The sequence below is a fragment of the Oryx dammah genome, unplaced genomic scaffold, assembly GCF_014754425.2.
Source record: "Oryx dammah isolate SB20612 unplaced genomic scaffold, SCBI_Odam_1.1 HiC_scaffold_16, whole genome shotgun sequence".
NCBI classification, from domain to species: domain Eukaryota; kingdom Metazoa; phylum Chordata; class Mammalia; order Artiodactyla; family Bovidae; genus Oryx; species Oryx dammah.
In genome coordinates this window covers 22118420-22136619 of record NW_024070200.1, presented here as the reverse complement: position 1 = coordinate 22136619, position 18200 = coordinate 22118420, and the positions used below count along the sequence as shown (strand labels likewise).

General features: G+C 38.4%; 1 pseudogene; it reads right to left on the bottom strand.

The window, feature by feature from the left end:
- Positions 1-7879: 7879 nt before the first annotated feature.
- On the bottom strand, positions 7880-18200 carry LOC120875320 (annotated as a pseudogene).

The following is an 18200-nucleotide window of genomic DNA, read 5'->3' as shown; positions in this document are numbered from 1 at the left end:
AGCAATGTGAAAACAGTCAAAAAGCACAAGGACTGTGGGCAACTGCCAGAAGCTAAGTGAGAGGCAGACAACAGATTCTCTCAGATTCCCTGCCCACACTTTGATTTCAGACTTCTAACCTCCAGAACCATGAGATCATGAATTGCTGGTGTTTTGTGCCACCCAGTTTGTGGTACACTGTTCAAACTGCTAGCAAACGAATAAACAAAAACTACTGATAACAATGAAAAGATACAGACCTACTAGAGTATCTGCTGTTGCTGTTGTTTAGTCTCTAAGTTCTGTCCAACTCTTGGCAACCCCATGGACTGTAGCCCACCAGGCTCCTCTGTCCAAGGAATCTCCCAGGCAAGAATATTTATAAGGTGTATAAATCATGATCACATCAAAATAGGGAAATAACTGACACAAACATGATAGTTTAAAAGCAAAAGAAAACTGGTAAGAAAAAAAAATAGTTAAAATCTGGAACGATTATAAAGCATCCTATAGAAGTCCCTTAACCTGGTTTCACTCATTGCCATTTTAAGATACTGCACACTTAAGTCATAAAGGTGTTTGAAAATGATTGGTGCATCTCTTTTCAGTTTGGGGTCCTGAAACGAAAGATGATGCATAAATTTTAAAAGTGATCACGGGGACTTCCCTGGTGGTGCAGACGATAAGAATCTGGGCACACGGGTTCCATGACTGGTCTGGGAAGATTCCACAAGCTGTGGAGCACCTAAGACCCTATGCTGCAACTACTGAGCCTGTGCTCCAGAGCCCCCGAGCCGTGACCATTCAGCCCTCGAGCCACAACTAGAAGCCCTCCCACCTAGAGCCTGTGCTCAACAACAAGAGAAGCCATCACAGTAAGAAGCCCAAGAGAGTGTCCCTAGAGAGCAGCCAACTATAGAGAGTTGCAAACCAGAGAGTAGCCCCCATTTGCCATAACTAGATAAAGCCCATCCAAAGCAATGAAGACCCAACACAGACAAAAATAAAATAAATAAAAATTAAAAGTGATCATGGGCCTCTCAGCCAAAAAAAAAGGTGGCAGAGAGTGCAGACCTGAATGTTTTCATGTCATTTATCAAATGACTACTACAAAATAAAATATTGTTGAAAGAAAATATTGTTGCAATATCAGTTGTCTATTAGAATCCCAGAATACTTATCTTTCTTCAGAGTAAGACCCTAAGAATAATATTCTATGGCTTGGGCTTCTGATATCTATTCATTAATACAGTCAACAAACATTTCTGAGCACCTACTGTACTATACCTAAAACCCAGCTTCTCAATGGTCTGAGACGCTGTAGTCAAGAAGTGGTGGGACACAGGCCCAGGGGGTAGGGAGGTGAGGAAGGCCTGGTTTAACAAGGCGTATCTAAAGTGTGTAAAGTTGTTTTATGTTCTTATATCACTTGTGCCCACATACAATACTTATAGTTTTAAAACATGTTTCAGTGAAGGACAGTAAAATAAACCTTCTGAAATGTCCCCTGTAATTCATATTTTATTAGCTCTTAAATTCATATTTTTGAGAACTAGATTTTCTCTGAGACAGACTATATTTCAATTAAAACATATCCTTTAAAGGTATTTCATAATTAATTTGAGCAATAGAGTTGCTTCCTCCTCTGTGGTTGAAATAAGGGGAATTTTTCTCCCTAATTACCCAGATAATGGGTTCCAGCCTCCCTTTGATGTGTCATGAAGGTTCACCTGTTTCTCTACAACCTGCTATTTATTATCAAGCAAATGCAGTTTGCCAAATCCTGAATTTCCAAAGGTGCCATTTATCCAAATCACATGTGTATCCCCTTTGCGCCCATGCTGAAAAAGAATTCTCCTTGATCAAAATTTTAACCTTGATTACCCCCCCAGTGCATCAGCCCTTTTATTACCAAGTCCAAATTAAAATCCGGAGAACTACTAGTATACACACTGCCTATTAAGGCATTTCTTTTAACTGTATTTTAACTGTTTGGGGTTAGGGTAAGAAAAGGTAGAAATCTTGTGAAAATGGAGATATGTAAGGTATATAAGATTAGGAGTTTTGAAAATAAGATTTGAAATTATTGTACCTTTTTAGCGACCTTTTTGGGTTGAAAGCCTTGAACTCTCTCCCATTAATATAAAGTACATTTTACATATACTCTCAATAGTTTATCTCCCAGGAGCCTAAATATGAATCCCAGGTTTCCCTCCTCCAGAAAAAGTCTCTCATTTTATTTTCTCATTTGATCCCTTGAAAATGATTAATGAGATAAACTATACAAAGTAGTTGAACTGTGTTTAGTGCAAAACTGGAAAACTTATTTCCGAGATACTTTGACTAAACAATTTGACTCAAATATATCCAGCACGATGAACAAAATAAAAACAGTGACTGAAGCTGTGAAAGGATGTTTGCTTACAAGATACAGAGGACTAGGATGATGCTGGAGAGGAAGAAACAACAGCCTGGAAATGTGGGGAAATAAATCAGGGTTCTGCTGGCATGGTGATCATGTAAAAGACAGATGGAGGAGACTTAAGAATTCTTAAGAAGAATTCTGAGTGAGACCTGCAGAGGTCAAGGAATATGAGTGTCAGATTTGGGGAGGCAGGAGGAGAAGGGTCCTAGTGATGCCACCATGAAGAAAATTCAATGTGGACAGGACCAAGGTGTGCCCTTTGGAGGGAGCCTGACAGGTCTGGGCAAGAGCAGGGTCTCTCAGGGGCCAGAGGACTTTGTTAGAGACCTGGGAGAATTGTAAAGTTGAATGCCAGAGCCCTATGAGAACCTGGGTAGAATACCCATTTGAGGGGGCCTAAAAGGCACCCACATGACATGGGAAATAAAAACCCCATAAGCTTTGGAAACACGTGGAAGTGCCCACATGGGTTACTAGGGAAAATGGGAAGGTCTGAGATGGAACCATGCTCCTGGCTTCAAAGAAGAGATAAAAGGGAAACCTCCCAGAGCCACACTGGGAGAAAGCCATGGAGTGATGTGGGCCCCAGGGGACTGGGCTCATCTCTGCTCTAGGATACACAGATTATGACTCAGACCACAGGCTAGATTTCAGCTCCCACTTGCTCAAGTGGACAGAGCGCTTTTTCAGTCCACAATCTGTCCTACTGCCCATAGAGGCCCTAAATGTAATGAGAATTTTCTTTTCACTAAATGATAATCTTGTGCCTGTACACATGGAATTATTTGGAGAGAGCAAGATATTATGATGCAACAGAAAGACTATAATAATTGTATTTGTAGATAAAAGTTGTTTCAAGGGATGTAAACTAATAAAAGATAGATAATAAAAGATAGCAGACTTGATCTCTCCAACTTCTAAAAATATCTGCCAGTGAGAATAGTATTTTCCTAGTTCCTCTCTTATCCTATTCCTTTAGAAATGACTGCATGCTTGTGCAACCACAGGCAAGCGAATTATGCCCTCTGGGTGTCAGTTTCTTCATTCTGAAGGTGTGGTGAGGATTTAAAATGTTGATACATGTAAAGCTTCGCATTGGGCATGGCTCTTGTATTTATTCCAGAAATGTTAGCTATTTTTATTACTTGTATCCTTCAATGCTAATGAGAATGTTAAAACTGGATGTGGCTTCAAGGCCATCTGGGAGCATTTATGCAGAAAATGATTCTCAAGTCAGGCCTTGAAAATGGGCAGTTTCAATCAGTTCAGTTTAGTCGCTCGGTCGTGTCCGACTCTTTGCGACCCCATGAATTGCAGCACGCCAGGCTTCCCTGTCCTTCACCAACTCCCGGAGTTCACCCAAACTCTCGACCATCGAGTCGGTGATGCCATCCAGCCATCTCCTGTCGTCCCCTTCTCCTCCTGCCCTCAATCCCTCCTAGCATCAGAGTCTTTTCCAATGAGTCAACTCTTCGCATGAGGTGGCCAAAGTATTGGAGTTTCAGCTTTAGGATTCCTAGGATTTTTAGGATTCCTGCCTGCAGTAGTAGATATAATGGTCATCTGAGTTAAATTCACCCATTCCAGTCCATTTTAGTTCACTGATTCCTAGAATGTTGACATTCACTCTTGCCATCTCCTGTTTGACCACTTCCAATTTGCCTTGATTCATGGACCTGTCATTCCAGGTTCCTATGCAATATTGCTCTTTACAGCATCGGACCTTGCTTCTATCTCCTGTCACATCCACAACTGGGTATTATTTTTGCTTTGGCTCCATCCCTTCATTCTTTCTGGAGTTATTTCTTCACTGATCTCCAGTAGCATATTGGGCACCTACCGACCTGGGGAGTTCCTCTTTCAGTATCCTATCATTTTGCCTTTTCATACTGTTCATGGGGTTCTCAAGGCAAGAACACTGAAGTGGTTTGCCATTCCCTTCTCCAGTGGACCACATTCTGTCAGAGTTTCACAGAGTTTCAATAGGTAGATAAAATTAGGGAAAGACATTCCAGGCATTGGGAATAAAGGTGCAAAGGTATAGGCAGCATTCAAGTATGGTGAGCAGATCTACTGAGCAGAAACCAAATGGAACATATCGCAGAGGACAGGAAAATAAGACTGAAGGCTAAACTGACAGCACACAAGTAAGGAGTACAGAACTTGTTCTTCTCTCTATGGTCAGCAATGAAAGCCAAGAAAGATTTAACTTGCAACCTACTTCAATCTGGCTCCAACTCTATGGGATCTCTTTTCTCAAGTCTTCTAAAGCAGTGCTTCTAAAACCTGAAAGAATAAACTAGTGACTTGAGGACTTTCCTAAAACTCAGCTTCTGATATGGTATGTCTGCAATAAGCTTAGCCCGAGGTCCTACATTTTTAACATGCTTCCAAGTACTACCAGGTGCCTCCGTCCTGCTCATCCATGGATCACACTTTGAATACTAATCCAATGGCCTCTTCTCCATCTCATCCTTAACCTCTCTGAAGTGTTAGCCTTGCTGATCTTCCTAAAGCTATCATCACTGGCTTATATTCACTCACCTCAATTTTAGGCTATTACTTGAAGCTGAGAAGGCAAACTAGAAGCCTACCCTGTGTATACTGTCTTGAGCACAGCTTTCATTGTGTAAAACAAAGCTGTCATTGGTAACAATATAATAGCTATAGCTACAAACTCAAGACAAGTCTTTAGATATGTATTATCCTAGCAACTACCAGTTCATCATTTGGTCTTTTAAATGCAAATATTATAAACATCTTTTAACAAGACACACATATATCATTACAAAAGGCACCAATTGCCCATCTCATGATGTGTTTCAACTTCTTTGGAAAATAATTTGCCCTGAGAGTCTCACCCCTCCCAGTGGGGATTGGCTACAACTGATTGGTACAGAGGTGGGCCCCTGACCAATACTGGATTATTTTGAGTCTCACCCCAGCATCGTACACTGGAATTGAAAAAAAGCAAGTCAGTCTCCTGTTTCCCTGGTGGCTGAGTGGTAAAGATACCGCCTGCAATGCAGAAGACCCAGGAGACCCAGATTCAATCCCTGGGTAGGGAAGATCCCCTGGAGGAGAGCATGGCAACCCACACCTGTATCCTTGCCTGGAGAATCCCATGGACAGAGGAGCCTGGCGGGCTACAGTCCATGGGGTTGCAAAGAGTTGGACACAACTGAAGCGACTGAGCATGCACAAATGCACGTATGAATCACTAGTCACAGGTTAGGATGTTCACCAATTAACTATATTTCCCTCCTGGGCCAGCTGAGTTTTATTTAATAAGGGTTGTGGAGTCTCAATCAAGCAAATCAAGGACAGCTGACAGTCATGGACATTGTGGAATTTGACCAAAATGGTGAGTAAATTGGTGCAAATTCATTATCACTACCGGGAACAACTAAAAAGTAGAAAGTGGGAGCACTGACAACATAATGAATAGACATAGCATAATCACATATAAGAAATGAATGCCTTGATTGCCATATTAATGAAATGTCATCGTTAGAAAAGTGTAGATTGTAAGTGATACATCTGCTTGTGGTCCTCCTAGATGCAAGGAAGTTGTGACAGGATGATAAATAGTCATAATTTGTAACAGTCCTTTATGCAAAGTTCAAATTTGAAAATAAAATTTGCTGGTCAAAGGTAGACATTAGACATTCAGTCATCTTAATATGATTTACTAGCATTACCATAATTTATTAAGGGATATTTACATTTATAAAAATGTGTTGGGACTGCCCTGGTGGTCCAGTGGCTAAGACTTGGTGCTCCCAATGTAGGGGGCACAAGTCCCGTGCCTGGTCAGGGAATTAGGTTTCTCTTGCTGCAACTAATGAACTCCCTTGCTACAAGAAAGATTAAAGATTCGCATGCAGCAGCTAAGACCCAGAGCAGCTAAATAAATAAGTACATTTTAAAAAATGTTTTATGGTGATGAGTGAATTACAGTAATTATTTTATACATTCATAATAATATGTATCACAATTTGTAAGATTAAATTTTCAATCAATTCATAATTTATATTTTAAAATATCTTTAAAATACATTCACATAATGTAACTTGTGTGTAACTTTCTCTTAGCCACACTTAGTAATTACTTCCATGATTAGTTATAACAGATTTCTTCCTAAAAGATTCTTCCCTACAGCATAACTCTCCATAAATTAGTGAGCCTATTATATCAAAGGTGTTTATATGCGTCAATATTTTCATTTAATTTTAATATGCTTATTAAGGCAGGAATAGCTGCAAGCAAGAAACAGGATGCAATAAGAAAACCTGTGGAGTCCTGAGGCACATACTTTAACGAGGGAGGTAGAAATATTTAAGATCTGAGTTAGCTGGGGTTAAAAAGAGGCTATAATGGATAGCACAACTAAGTCTAACGCAAACTGGCTCATTTCAAATACAATAGCCAGCCAGGCTAAAAGACCTCTTCAAAGTGGCAGGCCTCGGGACTGCTGACTACCTTGCTTTCCAGGCTAGGAACACAGAAGGCGGGGAACTCGAGAGCGGCCGGCGCGGGCGCCGCGGCGACTTGATCTGGGACACCCGGGGCCCGCCGCCTGATCCCGGTTTTCTTTACTCCCGCGCTCCGCGGGCTCGGGCTACTCAGGCTCTGAACCCGGAGCGCGGAAGGCAGAGGAAGAAGGCAAAACCTATGGTGGGGGAGACTTGGAGAAAGGTTTTCGGAGCACGCGAAAGGAAAGGCGACTAGCCCCCGGCCGGGCGGGGCGGCCTTACCAGCAGAGCCACCGGCCAGGATCTGCCTAGAAGCCTCGTTCACGAAGCCGACAGAGGGCTTGGCCGACATCTTCGCAAGACAGTGGACCACGGCGTGGGCTGAGATGCCGGGGCGAGCTCGCCTGCCTCGATGCCGGCCTGCAGAGCCTCTCTGGAGCAAGAGAGCCGGGGCTGTGTTGCTTCTTGGGCTGAGTGGCTCCCTGGGGGGCGGCAGTCCGACTACTGCTCGGAGGCGGCGGGCGGTTTGGACCGCAGATTCGCAGCGTGATCTCCGGCGTGTTGAGACCTGCCTGTGGCTCTCCTTCAGGGGCTCCCTCTCCCCACTCCTGTCTCCCTGGGCTCCGAGGAGGACCCAAGGACCCCGGGGTTGGGTTGGTCGACCTCAGCGGGTCGGTTTGGTCTCCTAGATTGGCGCTCACGGGTTTCCCTATCGGGAGCCTTCTGCAGAGTTTGTCAAGCTGGACGCTCTACCTCTGATAAGGCAAGTAAAAAAAAGTGACTCTGGCCTAGAACTTCATCGGCAGGGCCCCGGCGACCCTTGCCCTCTGGAAAGCCAGAGCACAGTGCAGTTCTAAAGAAGGAACAGGTGACTAAATTCCTTGGAGTTAGTTGTCCTGAAACTGTAGACTGAAATTGACAGACTAAGTCAAAATAAATCCAATTTACGGTTATCTTACAATTGAGTTAATGTAGTACTTTTCTAAGAAGCGGTTTCGGCTTAAGGGAATTTATCTCGTACCTCATCAACTTGAGTTTTATTTACTGAAAGACCAAAGGGGGGAAAAAGGCCTTATTACAAATAAGTCGCTTCTATACCTAATATCCGTGAGCATCCGTGTAATGTGTGTGTAAGAAAAGCAGATTCGTGTTCCAGTCCTGACTTACTGAATCACAATCTGTGGTATAGGGCTCAGAAAACTGTGTTTGAATAAGTTCGCCAATGATTATTATATATGCTACAGTTGGTGAACCACTGACCTAAATAATCAAGGAACATTAAGGAACTCCCAGTATATTCTCTCTATAAAGCGATTAATTATTCATACTAGCCTTTTAGGATAGTTAGCAAAACAAAAATACTAGGATATATATACTATTTTTAAACCACAAGTTGATGCTATGTAGGAGAGACAAGATTCTCAAATTTTAGGAAAATACCTGCCACACCCTTAACAGGCAGGAAATGATAGGCCTAAAAGGGAGGAGAAACTTTGGAACCCTTATTGTCATATTATTTCTTAAACATGGTATTCAGTACTAAATATATTCAGTTTGAACCATATAAAATTACTATTTTTGAAGGCCATTGAATATCAGTATATGTAACAAGGTTCAACTTAATATATATGATTTCCAATTAAATGTACAAAATACAGTAATTGGTTTTATATTTTGTGTTTAATTCTTAGGTTGAGCTATTAAAAGCTGATAATAATGACAGTGAGCAATTGGAGAGACATTACTTCTGTGGTCAGATGTGCAAAAACAAATTTTCTCATATTTGATTAAAATTACCAAGTTTGAATATGCTCACCAAGAAATAGTTTTCAGAAATATTTGCTATTTAGATACGGTAAAAGCTTTTAAGCGATGTTTCAGTTTCTTACTAATTAAATATGAGGCCTTAAGTATAACATAGAATCACTTATTCAGTAAATACTTTAGAACCTATTATTTACTAAGCACTAAAATCAGAATTTCAGAGCTCAGAGAAAATATTTACCTCATCTTCCATTGAGGAAACTAAGTTCCCCAAGATCACACCAGAAGTTATTGATATAGCTGGATTCAATTCCAGGATTCCTTCTTCTAAGAGCCATGGGATTATAGATTTAAATGTTAATCACAGGCCAAATTACCTTTGGTCATACTGAAACCTAAAATAATTAAATGTTACCAAAATTAATTTTGTATATAAGTAGATAATTTTTTTCAATTAAAGAAATTTTTTGGATTATTACATACAATTAAACCCCAAAGCACACAGGGAAGCAAATCCTACCTTCATTCATTGAAAATTTTCTATGTGTCAGCATTATGCTCTGGCAATATTACAGTTAAAATCCCCCCTAGAGTATATAATCTAATGAAAGAGACCACACTATGTTGCAATGTAAGTAAATTTTTCCCTTCCCTAGATTATTTCAGGAAATAAGCAGTACTCCCAGGTCAAGATTTAAAGACAGCCTTTTGACATCATTCATCATTTCCATGAATATCTTTTTTTTTCATAAATATCTTAATCTATGAATATTTTACCTTGAGGAGGTAGATGCAAGTTTGAGGTCTCACTCAGATCTCAATCTTTCAGGATCCCAAGGATTCAGTCATAAGACTCCCAGATTCTCTCTTTCCAAATACCCTTTTAGAAAATTGCTATCTCTTTTTAACCTCTCTGTATTAGAATAGATTTCTTTGAGTAAAAAAAGACCTGATATCACAGGTGGTCTAATCCTACCTATACCTCTAGATGAGCTGAGAAGATAGGACCTGGGTATAAGAACATTCTGGAGTTTAGGAGTCAGCCAGTGGTAATCCACAGTCAACAAGTACCCACTATACTCAGAGCTCTGATTATGGGGCATAGCTCTTACCTGCAGCCAAATTTGCCCATGACCAGTATTGGAACCCTGGGAGGTTAGCACTGGGAAAAGCAAAGTTTACTTGACCTACTATTTCAGATTCCCTAGACACAATCCATCACATTACTCTTTCTATTATTATTTTAAATAATGGTGTAATGTCCTGATATTAGAGCAAAACTGCTAAAGTATCAAGCTTATATTTTTAAATTATTGATTTATTTACTTGATCTTGGTTGAGAACTACATAGCTAAATTATGGATTTATCAGTTTGCCAAGTGACTAGAAACTAAACTTTTAGGAACCTTAAAATATTTACTGAAGGGACTTCCCTGATGGTCCAGTGATTAAGACTTTCAGTGGAGGGGGTAAGGGTTCCATCCCTGATCGGGGAGCCAGGATCCCGTATGCCTTGGGGCCAAAACATAATCAATATTGTGACAAATTCAATAAAGATTAAAAAACTAGATACTGAACTTAAGTATCCGACAATTTCTTCAATGTCTTTTTGGAATAAAGTTTTTGTATTGCGCCATAGGATCAGCTACTGTTCAAGGCCAAAATAATAGTGACTTAAATGAGACAGAAATTTATTTCGCCCTCAGATAATGACACAATTGTAAGCCAAAATAAAGCTCAGGCCTGCAGAGAGGAAGAAAAGTAAAAAGGGTAAAGAAAACCCTCCAAATTACATAAATCTCGTTGTTTAGAACTTGGCCACAAGGGCCATGCCTAAGTATGAGGGAGATTGGGAAAGGTAGTATTTTGCTGGGTGACAATGTGTCTAGGAAAAAAAGAAAAAAAAAAAAAAAATATATATATATACACACACACCATTATGGGAGAAAGGGAAAAACATATTAAACAACTGGCAGTGTCAACCACAGTTTGGGAAAAAGTTTAGGAACCAAGAGCTATACTTTAAAATTACAGTATTTCTCAGTTTGAAAAATTCTGTTTTCCTCAAGTCTAAAGTTTATCTTCATCAGTTTCTGACTAGAAAATGCAATATAATCCCATGGTATTCAATGTACTGTGACTGGAGCCACATTTACAAATACCATTCCCTAAAGACACATAGACATTGTAGGCTAGAGAGTCTTCTTTAGATGCCAAAACACACTGTATATACACATAGACATACAAATGCAGAATTTGGCATGCATAGAGCCCATCCATGGAACAGGAAAGGAAGTTGGGAAGAATGTTCTATGGATACCAGATTAAGAAATCTTGACCAGTAGGAGAGATTTCAACTCTTGAATGATTCAAAAAACCTATATTATTCTCAAGTATTCTTTTGCAGAAATATTAAAGAAATGCTGTGTGCAAATTGGGTCTGAGTATCACTGCTCTAAGTCCTCAGTGATTTATAGTTTACAGATATCAAAGCAACATGTTATTTAGGACAGATCCTAGGTTCTGATGCATTAGATTATTCTATCGCCTAACAGAGCAGTTCTAAGTTCCAAGGGACTTTAACTGGGCTGTATGAACAAAATAATTACTTGGGAAGCTTTTTTCAATATATTATTGTGATATGATAAGAACAACACTTAGAGGCCATTTATTTACAGAGTTCTGTTACTTAAGAGGTAACTGTGAATGTATAGTTAAGACCTATGAGCCATCAACATGCAGAAATCCTTTTACTTGCTCCTGGAAGCTTCCCAGGCCTTCACTTAGAACTAATTTTAGACCCAATTCCAGAAAGGTTGATAGGATGGACATCTAATATTTTGGTTCACAGCAAATTAGGAAAAAAAATAAGAGAATAGACCAGAGGGAAATCAAGATTCTAGAAAAGTGAAGAGCAATTTGCAACCTTCAGGTCATAGTCAGCCTGCCTAGCAAATTGTAATAACTACAATATTCATGTAATACTTATGCAAGGCACTAGGCTAAGATTTTTACAAACCACTGTCTCATTCACACTATCCCTGTGCTTGGGCTTCTCATGGCAGTGACTTATCTTGTGGTGGAACACAAGCTCTAGGCACGTGGGCTTGGTTGTTCTGCAGCATATGGGGTCTTTTGGGACTAAGGATGAAATCTGAGTCCCCTGCATTGGCAGGCAGGTTCTTAAGCATTTGACCATGAGGGAAGTCCTGAAATATTCTCATCTTACAAATGAGGAGGATCACCAAGTGTCAGATATGACTGAGCGCAGCACACATACAGGGCTGTTTATAATGGATATAAATTTTAAAATAATTCCTAGAAAAGCTGTTGCTTACTCTCAGATACATTTTGGGCTTCCCTGGTAACTCAGATGGTAAAGAATCTGCCTGCAATGAAAGAGAACTGGGTTCGATCCTGGGTCTGGAAGATACTCTGGAGAAGGAAATGGCAACCCATTTCAGTATTCTTGCCTGGGAAATCCCATGGACAGAGGAGCCTGGCAGGGTTGCAAGGAGTCAGACATGACTGAGCGACTAACACTTTCACTTTCACAAATGAGGAAATTCTGGCACAGAATTTAAGTAACTTTTGCCTGAATTCATTCTGAATACCTTAGATATTATTGGAACCTAAGTATACATATATATGCCTCTATATTCCTCCCCAAACCTGTTATTTTCCATTTGAAAAAAAATTATAGCCATCCTAGTCCCAGAGGATGTGAAGTGGTATCACATAGTGGCTTTGATTTGCTTTTCTTCAATGACTGATGAAGTTGACCATCTTTTCATGTGATTATTGGCCATTTGCATGTCTTTAAAAAAAAAGTATATTAAAGCCCATTGCTCATTTTTTGGTTGGACTGTGTATTTTTGTTATTAAATTGTAAGGGTTCTTTGTACATTCTAAATAATAAGCTCTATTAGATATATGATTTGCAAATGTTTCTTCCATTTTTTACTTTCTTGATAGTATCCTTTGATGCACAAGTTTTTAATCCTGACAAAGTCCAAGAGTTGAAGATAATCATTAAATGGTCTAGAATGCTTGTTGAAAATCAATTGGCTATAGATACTTGGGTTTCTTTCTGGATTCTCTATTCTTTCTACTGGTCAGTATGTCTCTCCTTATGCCCCAACCTCACTATTTAATTAATATTTTGAAAGCTTTGAAATCAGAACACATAAGTTCTCCAACTTTCTTTTTCTTTTCCTAAATTGCCTTGACTATTTGAGGCCCCTTGCAATTCCATATGAACTTGAGGATCAGCTTACTGATTTATGTAAGAAAGGCCACTGGAATTTTGATAGGGATTGCTTTGAATCTGCAGATGACTTTGGACAGAAATGCTACTTTAACAATATTAAAATCTTATGATCTATGACTATGGGATGCCTTTCCATTTAACTATGTCTTTAGTTTCTTTCAACATTGCATTGTAGTCTTTAGTACGCACACTTTTCACTTCCTTGGTTAAATTTATTACTAGGTATTTTATTATTTTGGATGCTGTAGTAAGAGGATTTTTCAAAATTTCCTATTTGGATAATTCATTGCTGGTATATGGAAGCACCACTGATTTTTGTATTTTGATCTTGTACCCTGCAACTCTGCTGAATTCATGTATTAATTTTTTGGTGGATTTTTTTCCTACATAGAATCATGTCATTTGCAAATAGAAATAGTTTTATTTTTTTTCTAATTTGGAGAACTTTTCTTTCTTTCTTACATAATTGTTCTCTCTAGGAATTCCAGTACAATGTTGAATAGCAGTGATGAAATTAGGTGTTCTTGTCTTGTTCCTGACATGAATATGTTACCTGTGAAATTTTCATAAGTGCTTTTTATCATGTTAAGGAAGTGTTCCTTCTATTCCTATTTTGCTGAGTGTTTTAACATGAAATGAGGTGGAATTTTGTCAGGTGCTTTTTCTACATCTATTAAGATAATCATGTAGGTATTTTTCCTTTGTCATATTAATATGAAATGTACTATATGGATTGATTCTATCATGTCTTAACACCTTTTTATTCCTGGGATAAATTCTGTTTGTTCATGGTGCTTACTCCTTTAAATATGCTTTTGAATTTAGTTTGCTAGTATATTTGCATCATAAAGGATATTGGTCTGTACTTTTCTTGTGATATCTTTTTCTGGCTTTAGTATCAAGGAAACATTGGTCTCATAGAATGTATTAGGAAGTATTTTCTCCTCTCTATTTTTGGAAAAAGTTTGAGTAGAATCATTGTTTATTCTTTAAATATTTGGTAGAATTCATCTGTGAAGCCATCTGGTCTTGAACTTGTTTTATTGGATTGATTTTAATTACTGATTCAATTTGTTTACTTATTATAGGTCTGTTGATATTTTCTATTCTAGAGTAAGTTTTGGTAATGTGTATATTTTGATGAATGTGTTCACTTCATCTAAATTATTTAATTTGTTGGCATACAATTGTACGCCAATTATATTCTCTTAAAATTCTTTCAGTTTCTGTAAGGCCAATAGTAATGTCCCCACTTTCATTTCTGATTTTATTACATCTGTTTTTTCTTAGTCAATGTAACTAAGTTTTGATGTTTTCACTTTCATTTCTGATTTTAATAACATCTTCTATCTTTTTCTTAGTCAATATAGCTAAAGTTTTGAAAGTTTTAAAACATTTTCAAAGAACTAAACTTTTGGTTTAACCAGTTCTATTATTTTCCCTATTCCCTATTTCATTCACCTCTGCTATAATATTTCTTTCCTTCTGCTGGTTTTCTTTTCTCTCCTTTTTCTAATTTCCTAAGGTGTAAAATTAAGCTATTGATTTGCAGTGTTTTCTTTAATATGGTCATCTACAGCTGTGAATGTTCTGAGCACAGCTTTTGTTGCATCCCATAACTATAGCATGTTGTGTTTTCATTTTGTTTCTCAAGTTATTGTTATGGGCTGAATTGTCTCCTCCAGAAAAGATGAATTGAAGCCCTAACTCCAAGTACCTCAGAATATGACCTCATTTGGAAATGGGGTATTTATAGAACAATCAAATTAAAATAAGCTCATTAGGATGACCCTAGTACAATGTGTATTCTTATAAAAAGGGGAAATTTAGACACAGGAAGACATGCATAGAAGGAAGACTGTGTGAAGAGACAGACAATGCCACTTAATTACAGTTGTCTATAGTATGCTTTGAGTTCAGGAAGTGTGAGGCTTCTACCTTGTTCTTCTTTCTCAAGATTGCTTCAGAGGTTTCTGTGGTTTCATATGAATTTTAGATTTTTCCTATTTCTGTAAAAAATGCCATAGGATTTTAATAGGGATTGAACTGAATCTGTATATCACTTTGGGTAGTATGGACATTTAAACAATACTGTCTTCCAGTTCACAAGCATGAATGTCTTTCCATTTATTTGCATCTTAATTTCTTTAGAAATGTCTTACAGTTTTCAGTATACAAGTTTTTCATCTCTTCAGCTAAGTTTATTGCTAATTATTTTATCCTTTTTCATGCTATACTAAGTGCAGTCACTTTCTTAATTTCCTTCTCACATTGGTCATTTTTTGTATATAGAAATATAACTGATGTCTGTGCATTGATTTTTATATCCTGAAACTTTGCTGAAATTGTTTATTACCTGTAGTAATTTCATTGTGGAACCTTTAGGATTTTCATCTAAAATAATATCATCTGCAGAAAGAGTTAAATTTGAATGCCTATATTAATTTTTTCTGCCTAATTGAACTGACTAGGAATCCCATATTATGTTGAATAGTAATGGTGACAGTGGGCTTCCTTGCCGTGTTCCTGATCTTAAGGGAAAAGCTTTTAGGTATTCACCATTGAAGATGATGTTTGCTGTAGGTTTTTATACCTGGTTTTTATTATGTTGAGATGTGTGCATGCAAGTTCAGTCACATATGACTCCTTGCGACCCCATGGACTATATAGTTCTACAGGCAGAGTTTTCTGTTCATGACATTTTCAAGGCAAGAATAGTGGAGTGGTTGCCATTTCCTTCTCCAGGGGATCTCCCGACCAGGATCGAACCTATGTCTCCTGAGCCTCCTGCATTGGCAGACTGATTCTTTACCCCTGAGTCATCTGGGAAGCCCATTATGTTGAAATTACTTTTTCTATTCTTAGCTTGTTGTCTTTTTTAAATAATGAAAGTGTGTCAAGTTTTTTCAAATGTTTTCTCTGATTTCAGTTGAGATACCCATGTGATTTTTATCTTTTGTTAATGTTGATTGATTTTGATATGTTGAATAGGGCCTTTGTTCCAGATAAAAATCCCACGTGGTCATGGTAAATAATCATTTTAATGTGCTGTTGGATTCAATTTGGGAGTATTCTGCTGAGGATTTTTTCATCATTGTTCATCAGGGATGTTAGTCTGTTGTTTCCTCTTTTTATCTAGTTTTAGTATCAAAGTACTGCTGACCTCATAGGATGAGTTTGCAAGTGTTCCTTCCTCTTTTATTCTTTGCAATTTTTAAGGAGGATTGGTGCTAATTCTTAAATGTTTAGTAGAATTCTCCAGTGAAGCCTTCTGGTCCAGAACTTTTCTTTGTTGAGGTTTGATTACTGCTTCAATCTCCTTACTAGTTATAGATCTGTTCAGATTTTTTTATTTCTGCATAATTCAATCTTGGTAGGTTGTGTTTTTCTAGGAATTTATCAACTTCTTTTAGGTTATCCATTTTGTTGGCATATAACTGTTCATATTTGTCTCTTACGGTCATTTTTTAGAAAATAATGGCTTTAACTGTCATTTTAAGTATACCACAGGGGAAAGTGTGCTTTAATTAAATATACATACCAGTGATGCTGGCAAGGTAGAAAGTTACTCCTAATGTTGATAGCTATAAAAAGTAGTTTTACATGATAAGACAATGAGAAGGAAAAAAAAAAAAAAAACAGTCCCTTTGAAACAAAAAAGTTCACAGTGGTTTGTATCCAACAGTATGCATTTTATGACAATAACATGTACAGACTGAGCACCCTAGAGCTCTTTATATCTTAAAGAAAATGAGCATTTACATTATTCAGGGGCTGTACTGAATTAAAAAACAAATCAATTGTACACTCACCCCTTAGACAGGGTACACTGTTCTAAGTGTTCAGCTTTTACACCCTCATTAAAGTTGTTTTCAAAAGGAACAGAAACAAAACAAAACATTTTTCCTTGGGAGTGGAGAGTCTTTCATTTGCTGTTATAACCAGCAAATACCATTTCTTAAGTAAAAAATGGAAAAGGGGGGCCCCCAAAACACTGTTTGAGCAAGCTGACCAATACACATTACAGTTTTAAAAAATGAAGCTTATATACTGTATATTAAAGTCCCAACTAAGCAGTGTCAACATGACATCAATTTCTTTGTTTGCTTTGTGATCATACCCCTTGGAGGTGTTATGGGTCTCATGGCATTTGGCTTCTTTTTCTTTGGTGCTGCTGCTGCTAAGTCGCTTCAGTCGTGTCTGACTCTGTGCGACCCCATAGACGGCAGCCCACCAGGCTCCCCCGTCCCTGGGATTATCCAGGCAAGAACACTGGAGTGGGTTGCCATTTCCTTCCCCAATGCATGAAAGTGAAAAGTGAAAGTGAAGACGCTTAGTCCTGTCCAACTCTTAGCGACCCCATGGACCGCAGCCTACCAGGCTCCTCCGTCCATGGGATTGTCCAGGCAAGAGTACTGGAGTGGGTTGCCATCTCTGCAGGCTTTACAATCTGAAAAGAACACATCAGATGTGTTTCGTCCACACTCATCATGGTACCTGCATTGTCAAACTCTCTACAATAATTGGGCATGGAAAACAGAGTGACCAACTGCCTCTTTGCAAAAACTTCATATCCATCTTCAACCACTTAATGTGCTTTACATATAAGATCCAAATTATGCCTATGGAGAAATTTTACAACCACTTCTGCATCAAATGGGGACACTTCTCTGTCATTTTCACCTCAGTTTAAGACATCTTCATCGGGGTCAGACTACAAAAGATCACAAAGAAGACCTTGATCTGGTACATCAGTTGGTCACATAATTCCGCCAAATCTGTTCCATGGATTGAAGATTTGGTGATAAACCTCCATGACAGCAGAATATTTTCTCATCCACGATGGCTGCTATCAATAAACAGTTAAAGCAGGCTGTGAAAGTTTTCCATAGTTTAATGTTATATCTTCTTTTACACTCATCATAAAATCCATAAATCCTATTGATGCTGGCACATTCGTGGTTTCCTCTGAGAAGAAAAAATTCCTCAGGATATTTGATTATGTAAGCCAACAAGAGGCTGATAGTCTCCAATGACTCCTTTCCCCTATGCACATAGTCCCCAATAAACAGGTAATTTATTTTCTGGCAGGATTACACCACTCTACTCAAAAAGTCGAAGCAAATCGTAGTATTGCCCATGGATATCACCATGTATCTGGAGTGATGCTTCAAGTTCTAGCAGGATAAGACTGATTGAGAAAGCTCTCTTGGGACTTTAAGCACAGTCCTCTGATTTCATTCTCCTGTAGCTAGACATTCTTACTAGGCTTCGACTCTCTCACTTA